Raw genomic sequence first — 19,531 nt, 5'->3', positions numbered from 1 at the left:
CGCAGGAGCTCTCTGAAAGCCTCCTAAAGCCGGGATGGCGAACCTATGGCATGCATGCCACAGGTGGCACGCAGAGCCATTTGTCAGGGCATGCGAGGCGTTGGCCTGTCAGCTGGCCAGCGCGCATGAGTTCTGCCTTTTTAAAAGCCATTTTTCTCCCTCCCCAGGCTCCAGAGGCTTTGTAGGAGCCTGGGGAGGGCGAAAAGAGCCCTACAGAGGCTTCAGGAGTTTCCCTGAAGACTCCGGAGCGCAAAAAAAACGCCCCTAGGGGCAAACCGGAAATTCGGGAATGGACTTCTGGTTTGCTCATAGAGTCGATTTAAGCCCTCCGGAGGCTTCAGGGACCTTCAGGAGGGCTTAAACAACCCTACAAGCAAACAGGCTGGTTTGTTCGTATGGTAGTTTTTTGCACTTCGGAGGCTTCAGGGAAGCCTCCTGAAGGTCCCTGAAGCCTCCGGAGGGCTCCGGGGGGGGGGGGCGGAGGAGTCTGTTTTCACCCTCCCCAGGCTCCTATAAAGCCTTTGGAGCCTGGGGAGGGCGAAAAAAGCATGCAAAAATGGGGGGAGAATCTCTCATGCGCACTAAGGGGTTGTGTGTTGCATTATGGGTGCGGAACGCCCGTGCACGACCCTCCTGCTCTCCCCCCACTTATGGCATGCAAGCCAAAAAAGGTTCGCCATCACTGTCCTAAAGGCTACGCACGGCCATTTTGGTAAAGGGGGGGGGCGGGGTTTCAGGTGACAAAAAAATGCTGTATTCAGCATATAAGACGCACCCATATTTTCAGCCTCTTTTTTGAGGGAAAAGGGTGCGTCTTATACTCTGAAAAATACGGTACAATGAAAAAATACAAGGACACCCAATAACAGGAAAGGGTCAACCCAACCTTGAAGCTGATAAGAGCAGTTTCGGGAGATAGTGGAACTGATTTTCAAAATATCAGTCTCTAAAAAGAACAGTACTCAAAGTTAACAATAAAACATTACTCTGAGGTTCCTTCATAGCGCCTCCGTGAAAAAAAAAATAATGAATCACAGGGTTGGAAGGGAGGTTCCACCACAAAACCGTGGTAGACTAAAAGCTAATCAAATTACAATCGTTTGTTTCGTGACTGCTCAAACAGCACTGAAAAAAGTGACTTACGGCCATTTTTCACACTTACGGCCGTTACAGTATCCCCATAGTCACGTGATCAAAATTCAGGCGCTTGGCAGCTGACTCATATTTATGACGGGTGCAGTGTCCCGGGGTCATGTGATCTCCCCTTTTGCAACCTTCCAACAAGCAAAGTCAATTCAGAAGCCCGATTCACTTCACACCAGTTACTAATTTAACAACGGCAGTGATTCACTTCACAACTGTGTCAAAAACGGTCGTAAAATGAGCAGAAATAACTGCCTTGCTTTCAATGGAAACTGTGGTCCTAATTCGAAGACTACCTGTACAGGGAAAAACACGCCCCAAGCCACATATTGCAGCTTTCAAGAGACACTGGCTAGGTTTACAAACACACAACGTCACCACTTGCCCAATCTCATTATGGCATAACCAATTAAATATTGGCTATATGCCAGCTAAACTAGGGACACCAGCTGGGGAACAATGGTTGATGCAATCACATATATCTGCAGAGCAAAAAAAGCAGGAAAGCCTTCCAAGGTCTTATTCTTGGAAAGGGGAGGAAAAAAGAGTCAAATTCTCTCGAGATTTCCTGGAGAATCAAAACATCATGACTCAAGGATTCATCTCAAACCAGACTGGAATGCAGCCCAAACATAAACTAACATTTCAAAAGTTTTTGAAATCTGAGTAAAATGGGATTTTCTTTCTGGCTGAGCTGAGAATAACAGACAATTAGGGACCTTGGAGGTCTTTTAATCCAGCCCCCTGCTCAAGCAGGAGACCCTGCACCATTTCAGACAAGTGGATGTCTAGTCTGGGGACACCCATAACTTCTGGAGGCAATAGCAATAGCAATAGCAATAGCAGTAGACTTATATACCGCTTCATAGGCCTTTCAGGCCTCTCTAAGCGGTTTACAGAGAGTCAGCGTATTGCCCCCAACAATCTGGGTCCTCATTTTACCCACCTCGGAAGGATGGAAGGCTGAGTCAACCCTGAGCCGGTGAGATTTGAACCGCTGACCTGCTGATCTAGCAGTAGCCTGCAGTGCTGCATTTAACCACTGCGCCACCTTGGCTCTTAACCTTCCACTAGTTAATTTTTCTCAAAAGTCAAAAAATCTCTCCCCATTTCCAGGTTCGGTTCCATCACTTGCTTCTTGTCCTGTCTTCAGGTACTTTGGAGAATAGGTTGGCCCCCTCTTCTTTGGGTCAGCCCTTCAGATATTGGAACACTGCCATCATGCAGATAACTAGCGAGCTACCGATAGAGAGGGAGCGGTAGAGAGATGGATAGAGACAGAGTGTCAGCGTTCCAAGTATCATGCAGAATTAAATCAGAGTCCAGGGCAAAACGATCCTTAAAGTTCCAATTTAATAAGTCAGACATCTTGGCACAACTGTGGAATCCCAATTCTGGAAGTTACCTAGGATTCCAACCCAGTTGAAAGTTCATGATATTGTCCCCACACCCACAAATCCATCACATGGTCCAATCTTCTTCTTCCACGCTGGCATCTCCACCCAGCTGGTTCCAGTCAGGTGCAGAGGTGCGGAGACAAAAGATGACCTTGGGCTTCTAGAAAAGAATGACAATAACACATTCCACAATTCTACTCCTTTCTATTCCCCCTTCCAACTACTACACTAATGAAACAGCATAATGAAATAAGAGAGAGTGCGGCAGGCCAAAGATCCTAAAAGGGATATAACTGAGGGCCGGACACAGAGATGGATAGATATTAGATGATAAGACAGATAGATATGGATGGATAGATGGATGGATGGATGGATGGATGGATGGATGGATGGGCGGTCAGGCAGGCAGATAAACAGAAATAACAGAGTAAGGAAGGGACCTGGGAGATCTTCCAGTCATCTGCTCAAGCAGGAAACCCTACACCATTTCAGACAAATGGTTGTCTAATATCTTCTTAAAAACTTCAGGTGTTGGAGCATTCCCAACTTCTGGAGGCAAGTTGTTCCACTGGTTAATTGTTCTGTCAGAAAATCTCTCATTTCCAGGTTGGTTCTCTCCTCAATTAGCTTCCATCCCTTGATTCTTGTCCTGCTTTCAGGTACTTTGGAGAATAGTTGATTGACCTCCTTCTTCTTCGGGGCAGCACTAAGGAGTCATTTCAGAGAACTGTAGTGTGGGCAATGTGACAAAATGTGGCTTTTGAGAAACAAAGTTTGTTCTGCTATGTTGGCTCAAGAATAAGGTGTAGTGAAGACATGGGATCAAAAACCAGGAAGCGGCTAATTTAATTTGAGTCCTCCTGCGAGGCATGAAAGCCGGCTGGGTGACTTTGGGGTAGTTTCTCTCTCTCTCTCTCTCTCTCTTACCAACACGTTACAGAATTGTGATCATGGAGAAAAGAGGAAGGCGTGTTAGACAAAGTAAAGATGAGATCATATTTCTAATAATAAACCATCCAGGTTGAATCTGTAGCTGTGCTATTTGGCTTGCCTTGGAATCAAAGGAACAGTATAACAATAGCAGTAGCAACTAGATTTATATACCGCTTCCTAGTGTTTTACAGCCCTCTTTGAGCAGTTTACACAGTCAGCATATTGCCCCCAACAAACTGGGTTCTCATTTTACCCACCTCGGAAGGAGGGAAGGCTGAGTCAACCTTGAGCCGATCAGGATCGAACTCCTGAAAGTGGGCAGTTAGCCTGCAATGCTGCATTCTAACCACTGAGTTGAGGGAGGGAAGGAAGGAAGGTATAAACAGCTCTTAGACTTATATACCGCTTTACAGTGCTTCACAGCCCTCTCTAAGTGGTTTACAGAGTCAGCCTATTGCCCTTAAGAACCTGGGTCCTCATTATACCGGCCTCGGAAGGTTGGAAGGCTGAGTTAACCTTGAGCAGCTCAGAATCGAACTCCTGGAAGTGGCCAGAGTCATTGCAGAATGCAATATCTCATTCTAAACACTGCGCCACCTCGACGTATCTAAAATTGACTACTATGTCCTTGGCTTATGATCACAACTGAGACCAAAATTTCCTTTGCTAAGCAAGGTGGTTGTTAAGTGAGTCGGAAACATTTTATTGTCTTTTTGCCATGGTTGACAAGTGAATCCCTGCAGTTGTTAAATGTCTCGTGGTCATTAAGCAAATCCGCTTCCCCATTGACTTTGCTGTCAGAAGCTAGCAAGGAATTTTGCAAATATCGATCCCATAATTCTGGCATGCTCCAACCATTGCCTAAATTTTTATCATGTCACTGCGGGGGTACTGCAACAGTTGTAAGTGTGAGGACTGACAGTGAGTCACTTTTTTGAGCACTGTTGTAACTTTGAATGGTAATTAAAAGAATGGTTGTAAGTCAAGGATTACCTGGTAACTATTAAATCTGCTGTATTCAGAACTGCCCCCAAAGTTATTAGAATTTAAATACAGGTAGTCCTCAACTTACCACCACAATTGACTGTAAGCCCAAAATTTATGTTGTTAAGTGAGACATGTGTTACGCAAATTTTGCCAAGAAATACAGTGCTAGTTTCATACAAAAATGAAAAGCTGCTAGCAAAAAAAAACATACACATTTTATCCTTGATCTAAATTGCTATCCCCCCTGGCACGACAAAACCGCGGTCCACTAAAGCACGCCCGATTAAAGCACGTCGCTGATGTCATCAGCAGCGCGACAACAACGACTGCAGAGAAAAAAGGGTGCTTTAAAAAGCGCTTTTAAAGCAAGCCGATTCACGTAAAGGTAAGGGTTAGGTTTAGGGTTAGGGTTAGGTTAAGGGTTAGGGTTAGGGTTACGTTAAGCGTTAGGGTTAGGTTTAGGGTTAGGTTAAGGGTTAGAGTTAGGTTTAGCATTAGGTTAAGGGTTAGGTTAAGGGTTAGGTTAAGGTTTAGGGTTAGGTTTAGGGTTAGGTTTAGGTTTACGCGTTAATTTTAGCTTTACCGCTCACAGCGTGCTGTTTTCGTCACGCTGTGATGACGTCAGGTACGCGGTTTCATCGAGCGCGCTTTAGTCAACCGCGGTTTTGTGGTGGAACTACTATCCCCTGTTTTGAAGGGACAGTCAGAATGCAAATTCTGAAAAAGGTGGTGCAAAGGTGATTTGCTATTCCCCCCCCCCCCCCAGAAATCCTGGGTACTCTTCCGATATATCAAGCCATGTTTTGCTCAGCAAGGAATTGGGCTGGCCAAATATACCGACTTGTCTAACCTGGCTGGCAAACCACAAAAACCTCGCTTCTTATGACACAATAAGCTGTTATCCCAGAAAATTCCCGATGTGCAATGCCCAAGAAAAACACAGACCGAGATGGAGTTTACCAAAAGACTTTGCAGGCGGTCTTCGGCCTACAATTCCAATTGAGCCCACAATTGTTAAGTGTGTTTTGCCCCACTTTATGACTTTTCTTGCCACAGTTGTTAGGTGAATTGCTGCAATTGTTAAGTTAGGAACAGGGTTGTTAGGTAGATCTGGCTTCCCCCATTGATTTTGCTTGTCAGAAGGTCACCATAGGAGATCACATGATCCCGGACACTGCAACCGTCATAAATATGAGTCACTTGTCAACAGTGTAAAAAGCAGTCATAAGTCACTTTTTCCTGCCATTGTAACTTCGAATGGTCACTAAATGAACTGTTATAAGTTGAGGACTATATGCATTGACCCCTTCCCAAGGACAGACTTGATGGGGTTAAACGTAGCATCGTTGCACGATATAGGCTATTCCAAATACCAGTAGTTCTTAACTTACAACAGTTTATTTAGTGACCATTCAAAATCGACCGGCACTTGAAAAGGTGACTTATGACTGTTTTTCACACTTTACGACTCTTGTAGGTTCCCCATGGTCACGCAATCAAAATTCAGACACCTGACTCATATTTATGACGGTCGCAGAGTCCCAGCGTCATGTGATCCCCTTTTGCGAACTTCTGACAAGCAAAGTCAAGGGGGAATCCAGATTCAATTAACGACCAGGTTACTAACTTATCAACTGCAGTGATTCACTTAACCACCACAACAAGGAAGTTTGCAAAATTAGGGTGGGAAAAAATCACTCAACAACTGTCTGGCTTAGCCACAGAAATTTTGGGTTCGATTGCAGTCGTAAGCTAACAACCACCTCTAATAGTGACTTTGTCAATGCTGGTGATGTTTAAGTAATGCTCCAGATGTTATGAGATTGCACCCAAAATCCCTATGACTACTGCTTTCTTTTGCCACGATCGTTCTACTTCTACCGAATTTCTTTTGACCCCTGAAATAAGCACTTGGCCTTATTTTCGAGGAGGTCTTATTATTTTTGAGGCGCAGGGGAAGGCGAGCATGGTCATCTCATGGCTGCTGCTGTGTTGCAATATTTTGGAGGATGACTTATTTTGGGGGGGAGGGCTTATTTTAGCACAAGCCCAATTGGGCTTATTATTCGCGGAGGTCTTATGTTCATGGAAAGAGGGTAATCCTAATAATACTCATTATTATTTAAGAAATAGTGTCATCCTAAGCAACTAGAAAACTACGTGGCCAGCTTGCTACTGATCCTAGCTTCTAAATTAACCCCGTTTTGATCTTTGTCCCCTACGCTAAGCCATAGAACAGGACTTTGCACAATAGTTTAGACTAAAATGAAGAAGGTTGACAGTGTATAAACACCGCGGGGTGGACCTTGGAAAGATACCGAAGCGAGCTATGCAAACACAGCCATCCAATTGCTGGAGATGTGCAAGAGTTCCTGATTCAATAGAAGCCACTCCAAAATGCGTTATCTCCCTCATACCGAAAATCCCCACAGCAGTAAGGTGAGAAGCAAATAGAAATCAACAATTATGCAACAGCCCAAAAGAGCAGCAGAAAGTTTTAGGAAACCAGAAGGGGATTTTGTGATGAAAACGATTTCGTTCGTTTCCTGTGAAGTTAGATCCACTTAATGGATATACCGGTGGCCCTTGACTTACGACCAACAATTGAGCCCAAAACTTCTGTTGCTCAGCTGGACGGTTGTTAAGTGGGTTTTGCCGCTTTTTATGACCTTTCTCGTCACAATTGTTAAATAAATCCCGTCAGTTGTTCACTTAGTGACACGGTTAAGTGAATCTGGCTCCCTCATTGACTGTGTTGGTCAGAAGGTCGCAAGAAGGGATCACATGACCCCGGGACACTGCAACCATCCTAAATATGAGTCAATTGACAAGCGTGTGACCATGGGGATGACACAATGGTCATAAGTGTGTAAAATAGTCATAAGTCACTTTTTTCATTGCCCTTGTAACTTTGAACGGTGACTAAACGAATGGGATTTCCTGTAAGACCCTTTTTAAAAACTAGCCAGATTCAACCTATCAAATTCTGACATATCAAAGAAATCCTTACAGCTTCAGTTAGAACCATGAATCAGTGGAAGGTTGTGGGTTCACCAACACTGGAGGTTTTTAAGAAGAGACTGAAGAAATTGTATAAGGGTTTTCTTCTTGAGTAGGGGGTTGGACTAGAAGACCTCCAAGGTCCCTTCCAACCCTTATATAATGACCTTTACAAACTTTGCGTCATTATAATGCAGGTCACTACAGGTAGTCCTCTACTTACGGCCATAATTGAGCCCAGAATTTATGTTGCTAAGTGAATTGAGTAAGCTTTGCTCCAATTTACGACTTTTCTTGCCAGAAATGTTCACTTTTTACGATCTTCTGGTGAGCAAAGTCAATGGGACAACCCAATTCACTTAACAACAGTGTTACTAACTTAACAACCTCAGTGATTCATTGAACCACCGTGGCAAGAAAGGTCGTAAAATAGGGCAAGACTCACTTAAAAACAAAAATTGTGGTCGTAAGCCGATGACTACGTGTATAAAGCAATCTTGAAAACCTCATCATTTAAAATCTCCATTAGGAGCTAGTAGAAGCAGCAGCCTAATCTTTTAATCCTTTCAAATGATATCCCCAAAATTAACTTCTTATCATCTTTTCTTCATCTCTTCTCAATTTGAATATCAAAGGTTATCTGACAGGGGAGATACCTTGATCACGAAAGATTATCTAAAAAGGTAAAAGTCACCCCAACTCCGCTTCTTCCCATCTCTTATCTATAAATTGATCTCATCATTCTGTCCTAGTTAAAAAAAATCAGATAGGAAAAAAATGATATATATTTTAACCTTCTAAATGGCTAATACTTTTTCGTGGGCCCAGTCAACATGCAAATTTTGAAAAAAGCGATTCAGTCCTAAAAAAAAAAATAATTAAGAGCAGCCACAAAAAATAAAAAGTATACTTTGATCTAAGTAGCTAATATGCTTTCACGGGCAGTCAAAATGCACATTTTGCAAATGCGAAAAAGATAATTAAGTCCTAGTTTAAAAATGAAAATTAAAAAGCTCCTAGAAAAATAATAATATACATTTTAATCTTGGTCTAAGTGGTTAATATGCTTTTGCGGGCAGTCAAAATGCAAATTTTCCCAAAGCAAAAAATATATAATTTAGTCCCAGTTTAAAGCAAAAATTAAAAGCTGCTAGAAAAAAAATCATATATAGATAATCCTCAATTTATGGCCACAATTGAGCCTAAAAGTTTATTGGGTTAAGTGAGATATTTATTAAATGAGTTTTGCCCCATTTTACGACCTTTCCTGCCATGGTTGTTCAGTGAATCTGCAGTCGTTAAATTAGTAACATGGCTGTTAAGTGAATATGGCTTCCCCATTTGACTTTGCTTGTCAGAAGTTCGCAAAGGGAGATCACATGACCCCGGGAAACTGCATCCGTCATAAATGTGAGTCAGTGGTGAAGCATCTGAATGTAAATCATGTAACCATGGGGATGCTGCAACAGTCATAAGTGTGAAAAACAACCATGTCATTTTTTTCAGTGCCGTTCGTTATGAAGGATCAGGTGATGGAATGTACAGGGCGGGGCATAACCTTTTCCTAGGGGGTCACAGCAACACTTGTAATAACAACACAAATAATTCATACACCATTCGAAAGCCCATCAAAAACTGAGTTTATTGACACGATTTAATAGTCAGTATGACCACCATTAGCCCTTCGAACAGCATTCAAACGAGGTGGATAAGAACACAACAAATCTTCAAACAGTTCCGTTCGATTTTCCAGATTTTTCAACACAGTTTCCAAATTCATTCTCAAAGTTTCAACCGAATATCGATTTTGACCTTGCTCCTGAATCATCAGAGCTTCCACTTCATCCTTAATTATGGCCCCAATGTTCTCTGCCGGATTGAGATCTGGCGAATTTCCCGGCCAGACGTCATTGCCCCAAAATTCGACATTGTTGTCCTTTAACAATTGCTGAGTCGCATTTGCACGCATGCAAGGAGCTTTGTCATGAAGAAAGACAGCCTCACCAACCACCAAGACATTGTCTGGATCACTGAGAAATGGAATGACATTCTCCAATAAAATTTTCTCACGGAAATAACTGCCATCCCAGGATTCCCCTTTATCCTTCAAAACCCAATGCAGTTTCTTGGCTGTGAAAATGACGAAAATCCCGATGCAAGTCGGATTGCGAACGATTTGTCGATATCGTTCATGTTTGGCGATGTCGTCGACGTCTTTAGCCCAAATTCGATCGTTCTGGAAATTCGGTTTTCGAATGGCATAAACGAAGAATTCGTCAGATGGCGCCAAATGAAGAAAATCTTCCTCGGTCCATTCAGACAACCAATCGCACAACCAAAGCTGATCTTGAACGTGTGTTTGAGTTTTCAATGGTTTGCAAATGACGTGGAATGGCTTCAAACTTTCACGTTCTCGATATCGGCCGATTGTCCTTTGATCAACTCGTTTTCCACGAATTTGAAGGATTTCTTGGGCCACTTTTCGGTTTCCTTTTCGTTGTTTGCGACTGCCAGTTGCAATGATGGCTTTGCTTTCTTGGGACAGTTGCAGTGGACGCCCTTCTCCAAATTTTGTGAAACATTCTTGGGCTGTTTTGTTCCAATTATCAGTAACCCAATCCGGATGACGTTTCAATTTGTTTGCAATCCATTTTCGATTGATAAACGTCGCTCCAGCATCGCGAGCCTCTCGAAAGGCAATGCATTTTATTCTGTCAATGATCCTTTGTTCTTCCGAATCGAATTTTCCAGCCATTCTTAAAGCAAATTTAACATTTAATAGCTCATTCAATTCAGTTTTTTATGGGCTTTAAAATGAGGTGTCGCGGAAGTTGTAAACTGCTGTCGATCTTGCTGTGACCCCCTAGGAAAAGGTTATGCCCCGCCCTGTATGTACAAATCGTGACCCGTCAAAACCGCGGTCCACTAAAGCGCGCCCGATTAAAGTGCATATGTGACGTCATCATCAGCGGGACAAATACGACCACGGAGAAAAAAGGGCGCTTTAAAAAGCGCTTTTAAAGCAAGCCGATTCACATAAAGGTAAGGGTTAGGTTTAGGGTTAGGGTTAGGTTAAGGGTTAGGGTTAGGTTTAGGGTTACGTTAAGCGTTAGGGTTAGGTTTAGGGTTAGGTTAAGGGTTAGCGTTAGGTTTAGCGTTAGGTTAAGGGTTAGGCTTAGGGTTAGGTTTAGGGTTAGGTTTGGGGGGGTTAGGGTAAGGTTTTCGTGTTAATTTTAAGTTTACCGATCACAGCGTGCTGTTTTCGTCGCGCTGTGATGACGTCACGTCCGCGCTTTCGTCGAGCGCGCTTTTGTCTACTGCGGTTTTGTGGTGGAACCTGTACAAATGAGGCCCTGGGGATCAGAAGAAGAGTCACATGTGGAGATAGCGTCCAGGTGTGGATGGAATGGAGATGAGAGTCAGGAATATGAATTCTGATAAAACATTTCCTTTGATCTTCATTTTTTTTTTGCCTTACAACAAACAGATAAGAACTTTGCTCCTTCCTGTCTTCTTCTCTCTTTACAGAAGGAGGGGGGGTCGCGGAGGAGTGGGATTGCTGCCTCAGACAAAGAATTAAAACTGCTTTTACATTTCTCTGCGGAAGGACGGGGGGGTCGCAGAGTGGAATGGGGGTGCTGCCTTGAGACAAAACTTAAAATTGAGCCAACACAGCTCTAGGCTGCATAAACAGAAGAATAGAATCACGATCACGTGAAGTGTTAATACCATTTTATAAGGCCTTGATAAGGCCACACTTGGAGAACTGCATTCAGTTTTGACCGCCACGATGTAGAAAAGATGTGGAGACTCTAGAAAGAGTGCAGAGAAGAGCAACAAAGAGGATTAGGGGGCTGGAGGCTAAAACATACGTATGAAGAATGGTTGCAGGAACTGGGTATGTCTACTCTGATGAAAAGAAGGACTAGGGGAGTGACCTGAGGTAGTGTTCGGCCCAATGCCCGAGAGCCTCTACCTCCAACATCAGGGCCTTCGATCGAGTGCCACCCTGATGGTTTATGTACACCTTGGTGGCAATGTTGTCCATCAGTATTAGTACGTGTGCGCCCTCGACATGCTGGCGGAAGTGGGAAAGTGCCAGCCTGGCTGTCCTGAGCTCCAGCCAATTTAAATTGTGGGCGAGCTCCACTGGAAACCATCTGCCCTGTGCCACATGAGTCCGAAAATGGGCATCCCAGCTGTACATCCATCGTTATGACCAGGTGCTCTGGATCCTTCAAGACGGAATCCCTCTGCAGAGCCAGCAACTGCCATCACCTGAGTGATGTGATGGCTCTTGGAGGGACGTTCACAATCCTCTTGGAATTGCTAGCCTTGCAACGTTGATTTGATTTGATTATATTTATATGCCGCCCTTTTCCCCCGAAGGGGACTCAGGGCGGCTCACAATTCAAATCAGGGAAGGGGGGTACAGACAGAAAATAAAAAGATGAAACATCACAATACATAATTTAAAAACACACAACAGTCATACCATTCGAGACGGGGGCAACAGCTCTTTAGCCCCAGGCCTGTCGGAACAGCCAGGTTTTAAGGGCTACGCGGAAGGTCTGGAGGGTGGTGAGGGTTCGAATCTCCACGGGGAGTTCGTTCCAGAGGGTCGGAGCAGCCACAGAGAAGGCTCTCCTCCGGGTAGTCGCCAGTCGGCACTGGCCGGCGGATGGAATTCGGAGGAGGCCTAATCTGTGGGATCTAATTGGTCTAGTGGAGGTTGAATTGGAAGCAAGAATCACTGGAGCTCCCGTTCATGCATTCGAGCCCAGGGAACTACCGCAATGCACGAGACCAGCTTCCCCAGAAGCTGGGATAGAGTCACGATGGAGGCTGACCTTGACATTCTCATGTGTCGTGCAAGGGAGGTTATGCTGTCTGCTCGTTGCTGCGTGAGGAAGACTTTGCAAATGTTGGAGTCGATCACCATGCCCAGCTGTTGAGTCCTGGAGGTTGGAGTCAAGTGACTTTTCTCCCGGATGACGGAAAAGCCATGCCGTTTCCTTGAACAGCCCTGTCCCTAGATCCTGAGACCCAGCGGTTGTCTTATTGCCCTGTTCGGCAAAATTCTTATCAGATTGCGCAGGAAGCCCCATCTCAATGGAGGAGGCCCTAGCCTTGGTGAGAATGGCCCGAAACATAGAGGGCTTGAATAACCCCGAGAAGGCGGGAACGTCAGGGGTCGGGTTCTCGATATGGATGCATGGATGGAGAGAGAGATGATATGGATGGATGAACAGATGAATTGATGTATGGATGTAAAGAGAGGGATATATAGAGAGACAGACAGACAGATAGAGAGTGGGTGGGTGGGTGGATAGAGGATGGATAGATAGATGTTAACCATTCAGCCATGTTCAACTTGGCAACTTTATAGACAGGTGCTTTCCATGCTATCCTGCACAGTTTCTTTCAGTTGTTCACTAGCTTTTCGTCTTTGTATCATCTTTGTATCACCTTTGTATCAAGCCAGCGAGTGGGTGTTGGTGTGGGTGAGTGTGTACATATATATTTATATATCTATATACATGTACAGTGTGTGTGTGTGTGTGTGTATAGATACACATATACACAGCATGTATGTATGTGTCTGTGTGTGCACACACACACACACACACATCTATAAACATACACATATACACATACATATTAGCATACTCATCATTTACACAAAAAATCCCTTTTTCTAGGCTGTTGCCTTATCCCAGGACTGCCTTCCGGGTTCATCAGAGCAAGCATTCCAGAGGATTTCCCTGACCAAGATGTTTTCGTTGCCCCTCATAGTCTAGAAACTCATTGTGAAATGTCCGTGAAGCTAAAATAACAGTTCCTTACAGATACTAAATCTTTAGGGGAAGGAGGATCTTTTGATCTTCCGTACCAAGCCCCACCCAAACAAACTGGTGATTTCAGAAACAAGCAGGAAAAACAATATGCTTTAGGTAGAACAAAAGCAGAGTCAACAACCGCAAGGAAATCAAGAGTTATTAGCTCCTTTTCCAACCACATTAAGTCCTCAACATCAGAGCACGATTGAGGCCAAAAATGTCTGAAAGTTAGTAGCACGGTTGTTAAGTGAATCATTCGGGCTTCCCGATCAACTTTGCTGCCAGAAGGTTTCAAAAGGAAATCACGTGACCTTCAGACCTAAAAGACCAGGTTAGGGATAAAGAACATAGGACCCAGGGCCAAAAGGGACCTTGGAGGTCTTCTAATCAAACTCTCTGTTCAAGCAGGAGACCCTGTATATACCATCCCAGACAAATGGCTGTCCGGTCTCTTCTCGAAAGCCTCCACTCTCAGAGCATTTACAACTTCTGAAGGCAATTAACGGTTCCACTAAACAACCTGAACAATTAATTGTTCCACTAATTAATTGTTCTCAATGTCAGGAAATTTGTCCTTAGTTCTAGGTTGCTTCTCTCCTTGATGAGTTTCCATCCATTGCTCCTTGTCCTGCCCTCAGGTACTTTGGAGAATAGTTTGACTCCCTTTTCTTAGTGGCAATCCCTGAGATATTGGAAGGCTGCTATCATGTCTCCCCTAGTCCTTCTTTTCATAAAACGAGACATACCCAGTTCCTGCAACCGTTCATGTTTTACTCTCCAGTCCTCTAATCCTCTTTGTTGCTCTTCTCTGCACTCTTTCTAGATCCTCAACATTTGTGTGTGTGTGTGTATCATGGTCACCAAAACTGGATTCAGTACAGATCTCTTGGGAGGAAATCTAACAATGTGGTCATTAAGAGTCCACAAAGACTTGATGATATATAATCAATCAATCAATCAGCTCCCAGTTTGACATCATTTGGTCAATTTCATTGGCCTTGCAGCATGTACTGGAAGAAATCCAAGGCAGCTTAGACACTAAACTGAATAATGTAGGGGAAATCAGTTCTTAGATGAGCCAATTTGATTATACAAGTTGATATATAGAAATATAAGGCCAAAGTCTGTTGGTAGAAAATCCCACGGATTTGCAATGGATTTTTTTTTTCTTTTGTGGGTCTAGCATTCAGAAACTGCCCCCTCCTCTTGATTTAAGAGAAATGTTTCCTTCCTTGTTTTCTTGCCTTAGTCCTATCATAATTCTAGTCCCCTTCAGGTCTAAAATTAAGGAGAAATTTCCTGACAGTTAGAACAATTAACCAGTGAAGCGACTTGCCTCCAGCAGCTGTGAATGTTCCAACACTGGAAGTTTTTAAGAGATTGGACAGCTATTTGTCTGAAGTGGTGTAGGGTTTCCTGCTTCAGCAGGGGGTTGGACTAGTAGACCTCCAAGGTCCCTTCCAACTCTTGTTATTCTATTCTATTCCTATTCTAGTTAAGGTGCCAAAGTAGAAAGATCTTTCATCTCAACCCACACCAGAAAGTTGTTGTGAGAAAATAGAACAGGGAAGGTGTGTTGGGTATGTTTGCCACCTTGAATTAATTGTAAAAATAATAAAAGCAGGATATAAACAAACAAACCAGGCCCAAAAAGTAAACTGAGCTCACTTATAATCTGCTTACCACATTACATAAAAGAGAAATTGAGACTTTGGAAAAAGTGCAGAGAAGAGCAACTAGGATGGAGACTAAACCATATGAAGAAGGGCTGCAGGAATTGGGTTCGGCTAGTCTAGCCAAAAGAAGGACTAGGGGAGACATGATAGCAGCATTCAGGTATTTGAAGGTCTGCCATAAAGAAAGGGGAGTCAATTTATTTTCCGAAGCAGCAGAGGGCAGGACAAGAATTAACTGATGGAAACTATCAGTAATCAAGGAGAGAAACAACCTGGAATTAAGGAGAAACTTCCTAACCGTGAAAATAATTAACCAGTGGAACAGCTTGCCTCCAGATGTAGGTTCTCCATCACTGGAGACTTTTAAGAAGAGATTGGACAACCAACTGAAGTGAAATGGTACAGGGTCTCCTGTGTGAGCAAGAAGTTGGACTAGAAGACCTCTAAGATCCCTTCCAACAGTATTCTGTTAAGAAGATCATACATTGAGATCCTTTATGTATGCATATATATGCAGTGCATCTATGAACACTAACTAGAAATCACAGAGTGGGGAGGGACTTTGGAGGTCTTCTAGTCCAACCCACTGCTCAGGCAGGAAACCCTATACCATTTCAGATAAATAGTTATCCTATCTCTTCTTGAAAATTCCAATGATGGGACACCCAAAATGTCTAAAAGCAAGCTGCTCCTGTGATTAATTGTTCTATCAGGAAATTTCTCCTTAGTTCTAGGTTGCTTCTCTCCTCCAGTTTCTATCCATTGCTTCTTGTTCTGCCCTCAGGTGCTTTGGAGAATAGTTTGACTCCCTCTTCTTTGAGGGATATTGGAAAGCTGCTATCATGTCTCCCCTGGTCCTTCTTTTCATTAAACTAGATTTACTCAGTTCCTGCAACCGTTCTTCATCTGTTTTAGCCTCCCATCCTCTAATCCTCTTTCTTGCTCTTCTCTGCACTCTTTCCAGAGTCTCCACATCTTTTCTACATCATGGTGACCAAAACTGAATGCCATATTCCAAGTGTGGCCTTCCCAAGGCCTTATAAAATGGTATTAACACTTCACATGATCTTGATTCCATCCCTCTGTTGATGCAGCCTAGAACTGTGTTGGCTTTTTTGGCAGCTGCTGCCCACGGCTGGCTCCTATTTAAATGGTCGTCCACTAGGACTCCAAGATCCCTCTCACAGTTACTACTATTGAGCCAGGCGCTTGTGTTAATACCGCTGGTATTAAAGTTGCTATGGGCACCAACCATGGGAGGACATGTCTTCTGATTTTTCACTGCTCTGACTGGGCTGGCCCAACCCACTAAATCATGGAAGGGGAAACTAGCTTATTGAAGAAACTACAATTGGCTGGGCTTGCATTCTGCAAATCCCATTATGGTTTAGCCCAAGGCCTAAACCCCCCATGTTATCTCTCTGGGCTTGATTGTGTATCTTGGCAAGAGGAAATGCGTAATTCAAATGCTCCTCTTCCCACATAAAGGCCTTGAAGTCTTCAGAGGATGAGATTAAATTTCAGGAGGACAGGCTGCAAAAATAATAGCCCCATGCCAGGAATACAGAGAAGACTTGGAGAGAGAGAGAGAAAGCAGGAAGTTTGGTCTAAAGGTCAAGGCACCAGGCTGGAAAGCAGGAGACTCTGAGTTCAAGTCCTGCCTTAGCTGGGTGACTTTGGGCCAGTTGCTCTCTCTCAGTCCAACTCACCTCACAGGGTTGTTGTTGTGGAGGGGAAAAGAGGAGAAATAAGGTGAATTAGATAGTTCCCTGCCTTGAGTTATTTTTAAAAATAATAAAGGCAAGATACAAACAAACAAACGAAAAAATTGTCCCAAACTCCCCGTTTGGGCAGGGGATAGACTAGAAGACCTCCAAGGTCCCTTCCAGCTTCAACTCAACCCAACTAGAAACATTGTCCCAAAAAAGTCACTGCCAGCCCAAACTGCTTCCCCACTTCCACGAAGATGGCAATTCCACAGGTACACACATCCCAGCGCGGCTGCTGTCCGAGTTTGTCCGGCTGGCAGGGAGAAATGGGACTTGTAGTCCGACCCAAGGAGGAAGCAGATGTGGTGGCGGCGGGGTGTTTTCCACCCGAGATTTCCAGCTGGAAGAGAAACGTGTCTTTCGGTGTCAGAAGCGCCCCGTGCGCCTCTTCACAGGGACACCCCCAATGCGGGCGAAAAACCCCCCAAGGGAGGAAGTTTCAGCCCGAAATTGCAAAACTCCGCGAGGGGGAGGGGGAAGGGGTTGGGCTCCCGGGTCTGCCGCCCCCGCCCCTCCAGCAAAGATGCTTTCAAGAGTCCTTCCCTTCCCTCCCTGCCCATCCAAAGCAAACGCGCCTTTTAAATGACCAGCCGGCCACCGGGAGATTCCCCCCTCCCCCCCGCCATCCCTGCTAGTGTCTCCCTCCTCCGTGGCCGTTCCCAGCTGGGGCTGATGGGAACTGTAGTTCCCCCCAGGGCAGCAGGGCGGCGGCGATCGGCCGGATCTTAAGGAGATCGCTCCCGTCCACCCACCCCCCATCACCCCAGCATCCTGGATCGCTCGGTTCTTTTGGCTCCTCTGGCTCTAAGTGGGTCTGGGGTCCCTCCGACCCCGGCAAGACACCCCAAGGCGCATCCTCCGCAGCCAATGCCGACCCCCAACTCCGGCCTCGGTCGCCCAATCCGTCCACGTGGGAGAGGTGGGGGGGGGGATCAGATCGGAGCCCGGGGCTTCGATCTTCCACCACCCCATCGCCCCTTCCCTTTTTTCCCCCCGTGCCGGTTGGGCGCTTCTTCCCAACTTTCCCAGGGCGAAGCGAACGCGGCTCCTGCCCTCTTTCCCTCTCCCGAGGTGGGAGACCCAGCGGCGGACGGCTGTGCTTACCCCGCGGGGCTCCGGGAAGCGATGTTCCAGGCGAGCGATGGGGAGCGGAGCCTGTCCGGCCGACCGAGCGGCGAATGGTTGCAGCGCTGCCCGCCGGCGCGCTTTTGAGAGGCGGCCCGAGTTTCGTTTTCGGGGCCTGGGCGCGCGCGGCTTGCTCGGAAATTACATCAGGCGCGGCTCCAGCCCGGGGGGGGGAGGAGGAGGCGGAGTGGGAGGGGCGGCCGGCCAGCTGTGCCCGCCCCCTGCTTCGCCCGGCCGGCCCCCCAGCGCCTCCGCCCGCCATGAGCCCCCCCCTGGGACCCCCGAAGATCTCCCCACTCCGGGGGTCGAAAGCGGTGCGCCGGGAAGGAAAGGACCAGGGGGGAGGAGAGGGAGGGACGGCAATCGGTTGCCCCCCCCAACGCTTGGCCCAATTGGACCTGCCGCGCCCCCACCTCCAGCATCCCCCTTGCGCCCCCTCCCCAAAGATTCCCCCGAGGGGTCCGAAGTGGTGCGCAAAGAAGAAAAGGAGCAGGAGGTGGGGGGGGGCATTCTGTTACCGCCTGCCCTTCTTCGCCCCACCACCAGCAGTCTCACTGCGACCCCCGGAAACCTCCCTCCTCCCCCGGGGGGGGTCCAAAGTGGTGGGCGAGGAAGAAAGGCCAGGAGGAAGAGGGGAGGCCAGCCAGCTGTCTCCCCCCCCCTTCATTTGGTCCAGCCGACCCTGCAGCCTCCATCATCCCTCGCACCCCTTCCCCAAAGAATTCTCCAAGGGTCTAAAAAGGAAGGAAAGTACGGGGGGGGGAATTGGGGAGGGGGGCATCCAGCTGTTTCTGCCCCCCCCTGCTTGGCCCAGCAGGACCTGGGACACCTGCCCACCTCCAGCATATCCCCCTATTCTTACATCCACCCACCCCCCCAGGTGTCCGAACTGTTGAACAAGGAAGTCAGGAAAGAACCAGGAGGAGGAGGGGCAGTTAGGTAACTGTCTCCCACCACCAGGACCAGCGGTGCCCCCTCCTCCTGCATGCCCCATTGCGCCCCCAGCAGGCTCTCCGAAGTGGTGCACAAGGAAGGAAAAGGCTAGGAGGAGGCGTGGGAGGAGCGATTAGGCAGGGGTGCCCCCTACCCAGTTGTGCCAAGCCAGACCCACAGTGCCCCTCTTCTTCCTCCTGCATGTCCCCCTCTCTCCTCCCCCCACAAGCTGCCCCCCAAGCGGTCCAAAGTGGTGTACAAAGAAGGAAAGGACCAGGAGGAGGAGGAGGAGGAGACGGCCAACCAGCCAGTTGTCACTCCTCTTTGCTGAGCTGGACCTGAGGCGCCCCCTCCCCACTTCCAGCATCCCCCTGTGGCCCCCCCCAGCAGGGTCCCCAGAATGGTGTGCAAGGAAAGGACCAGGGGGAGGAGGAGGATGTGGGCACGCTCAGAGAGGGGGGCACCCTCTACAGAATAATAGAGTTGGAAGGGACCTTGGAGGTCTTCTAGTCCAACCCCCTGCTCAAGCAGGAAACCTCTGTTGATAAGTGAGACACACTTGTTGCGTGAGTTTTGCCCCATTTTACGGCCTTTCCTGCCACTGTTCTTAAGAAAATCCCTGCAGTTCTTAAGTTAGTAACATGGTTGTTAAGCGAATCTGGCTTCCTCATTGACTTGGCTTGTCGGAAGGCCGCAAAAGGGGATCATGTGACCCTGGGCGGTAGAAC

General features: G+C 46.4%; 1 protein-coding gene across 1 annotated transcript in view; it reads right to left on the bottom strand.

Moving 5' to 3' along the window:
- Positions 1 to 18,009, bottom strand: part of HELZ2 (helicase with zinc finger 2) — a 60,299-nt gene extending 42,290 nt beyond the window's left edge. Inside the window, exon 1 of the mRNA XM_032217428.1 lies at positions 17,850 to 18,009. The gene's annotated coding sequence lies outside the window, so the exon portion shown is untranslated. The remainder of the gene's footprint in view (positions 1 to 17,849) is intronic.
- Positions 18,010 to 19,531: the final 1,522 nt, after the last annotated feature.

Source organism: Thamnophis elegans, chromosome 5, assembly GCF_009769535.1.
Source record: "Thamnophis elegans isolate rThaEle1 chromosome 5, rThaEle1.pri, whole genome shotgun sequence".
Classification (NCBI taxonomy): domain Eukaryota; kingdom Metazoa; phylum Chordata; class Lepidosauria; order Squamata; family Colubridae; genus Thamnophis; species Thamnophis elegans.
This window is presented reverse-complemented; position numbering and strand designations above follow the sequence as displayed.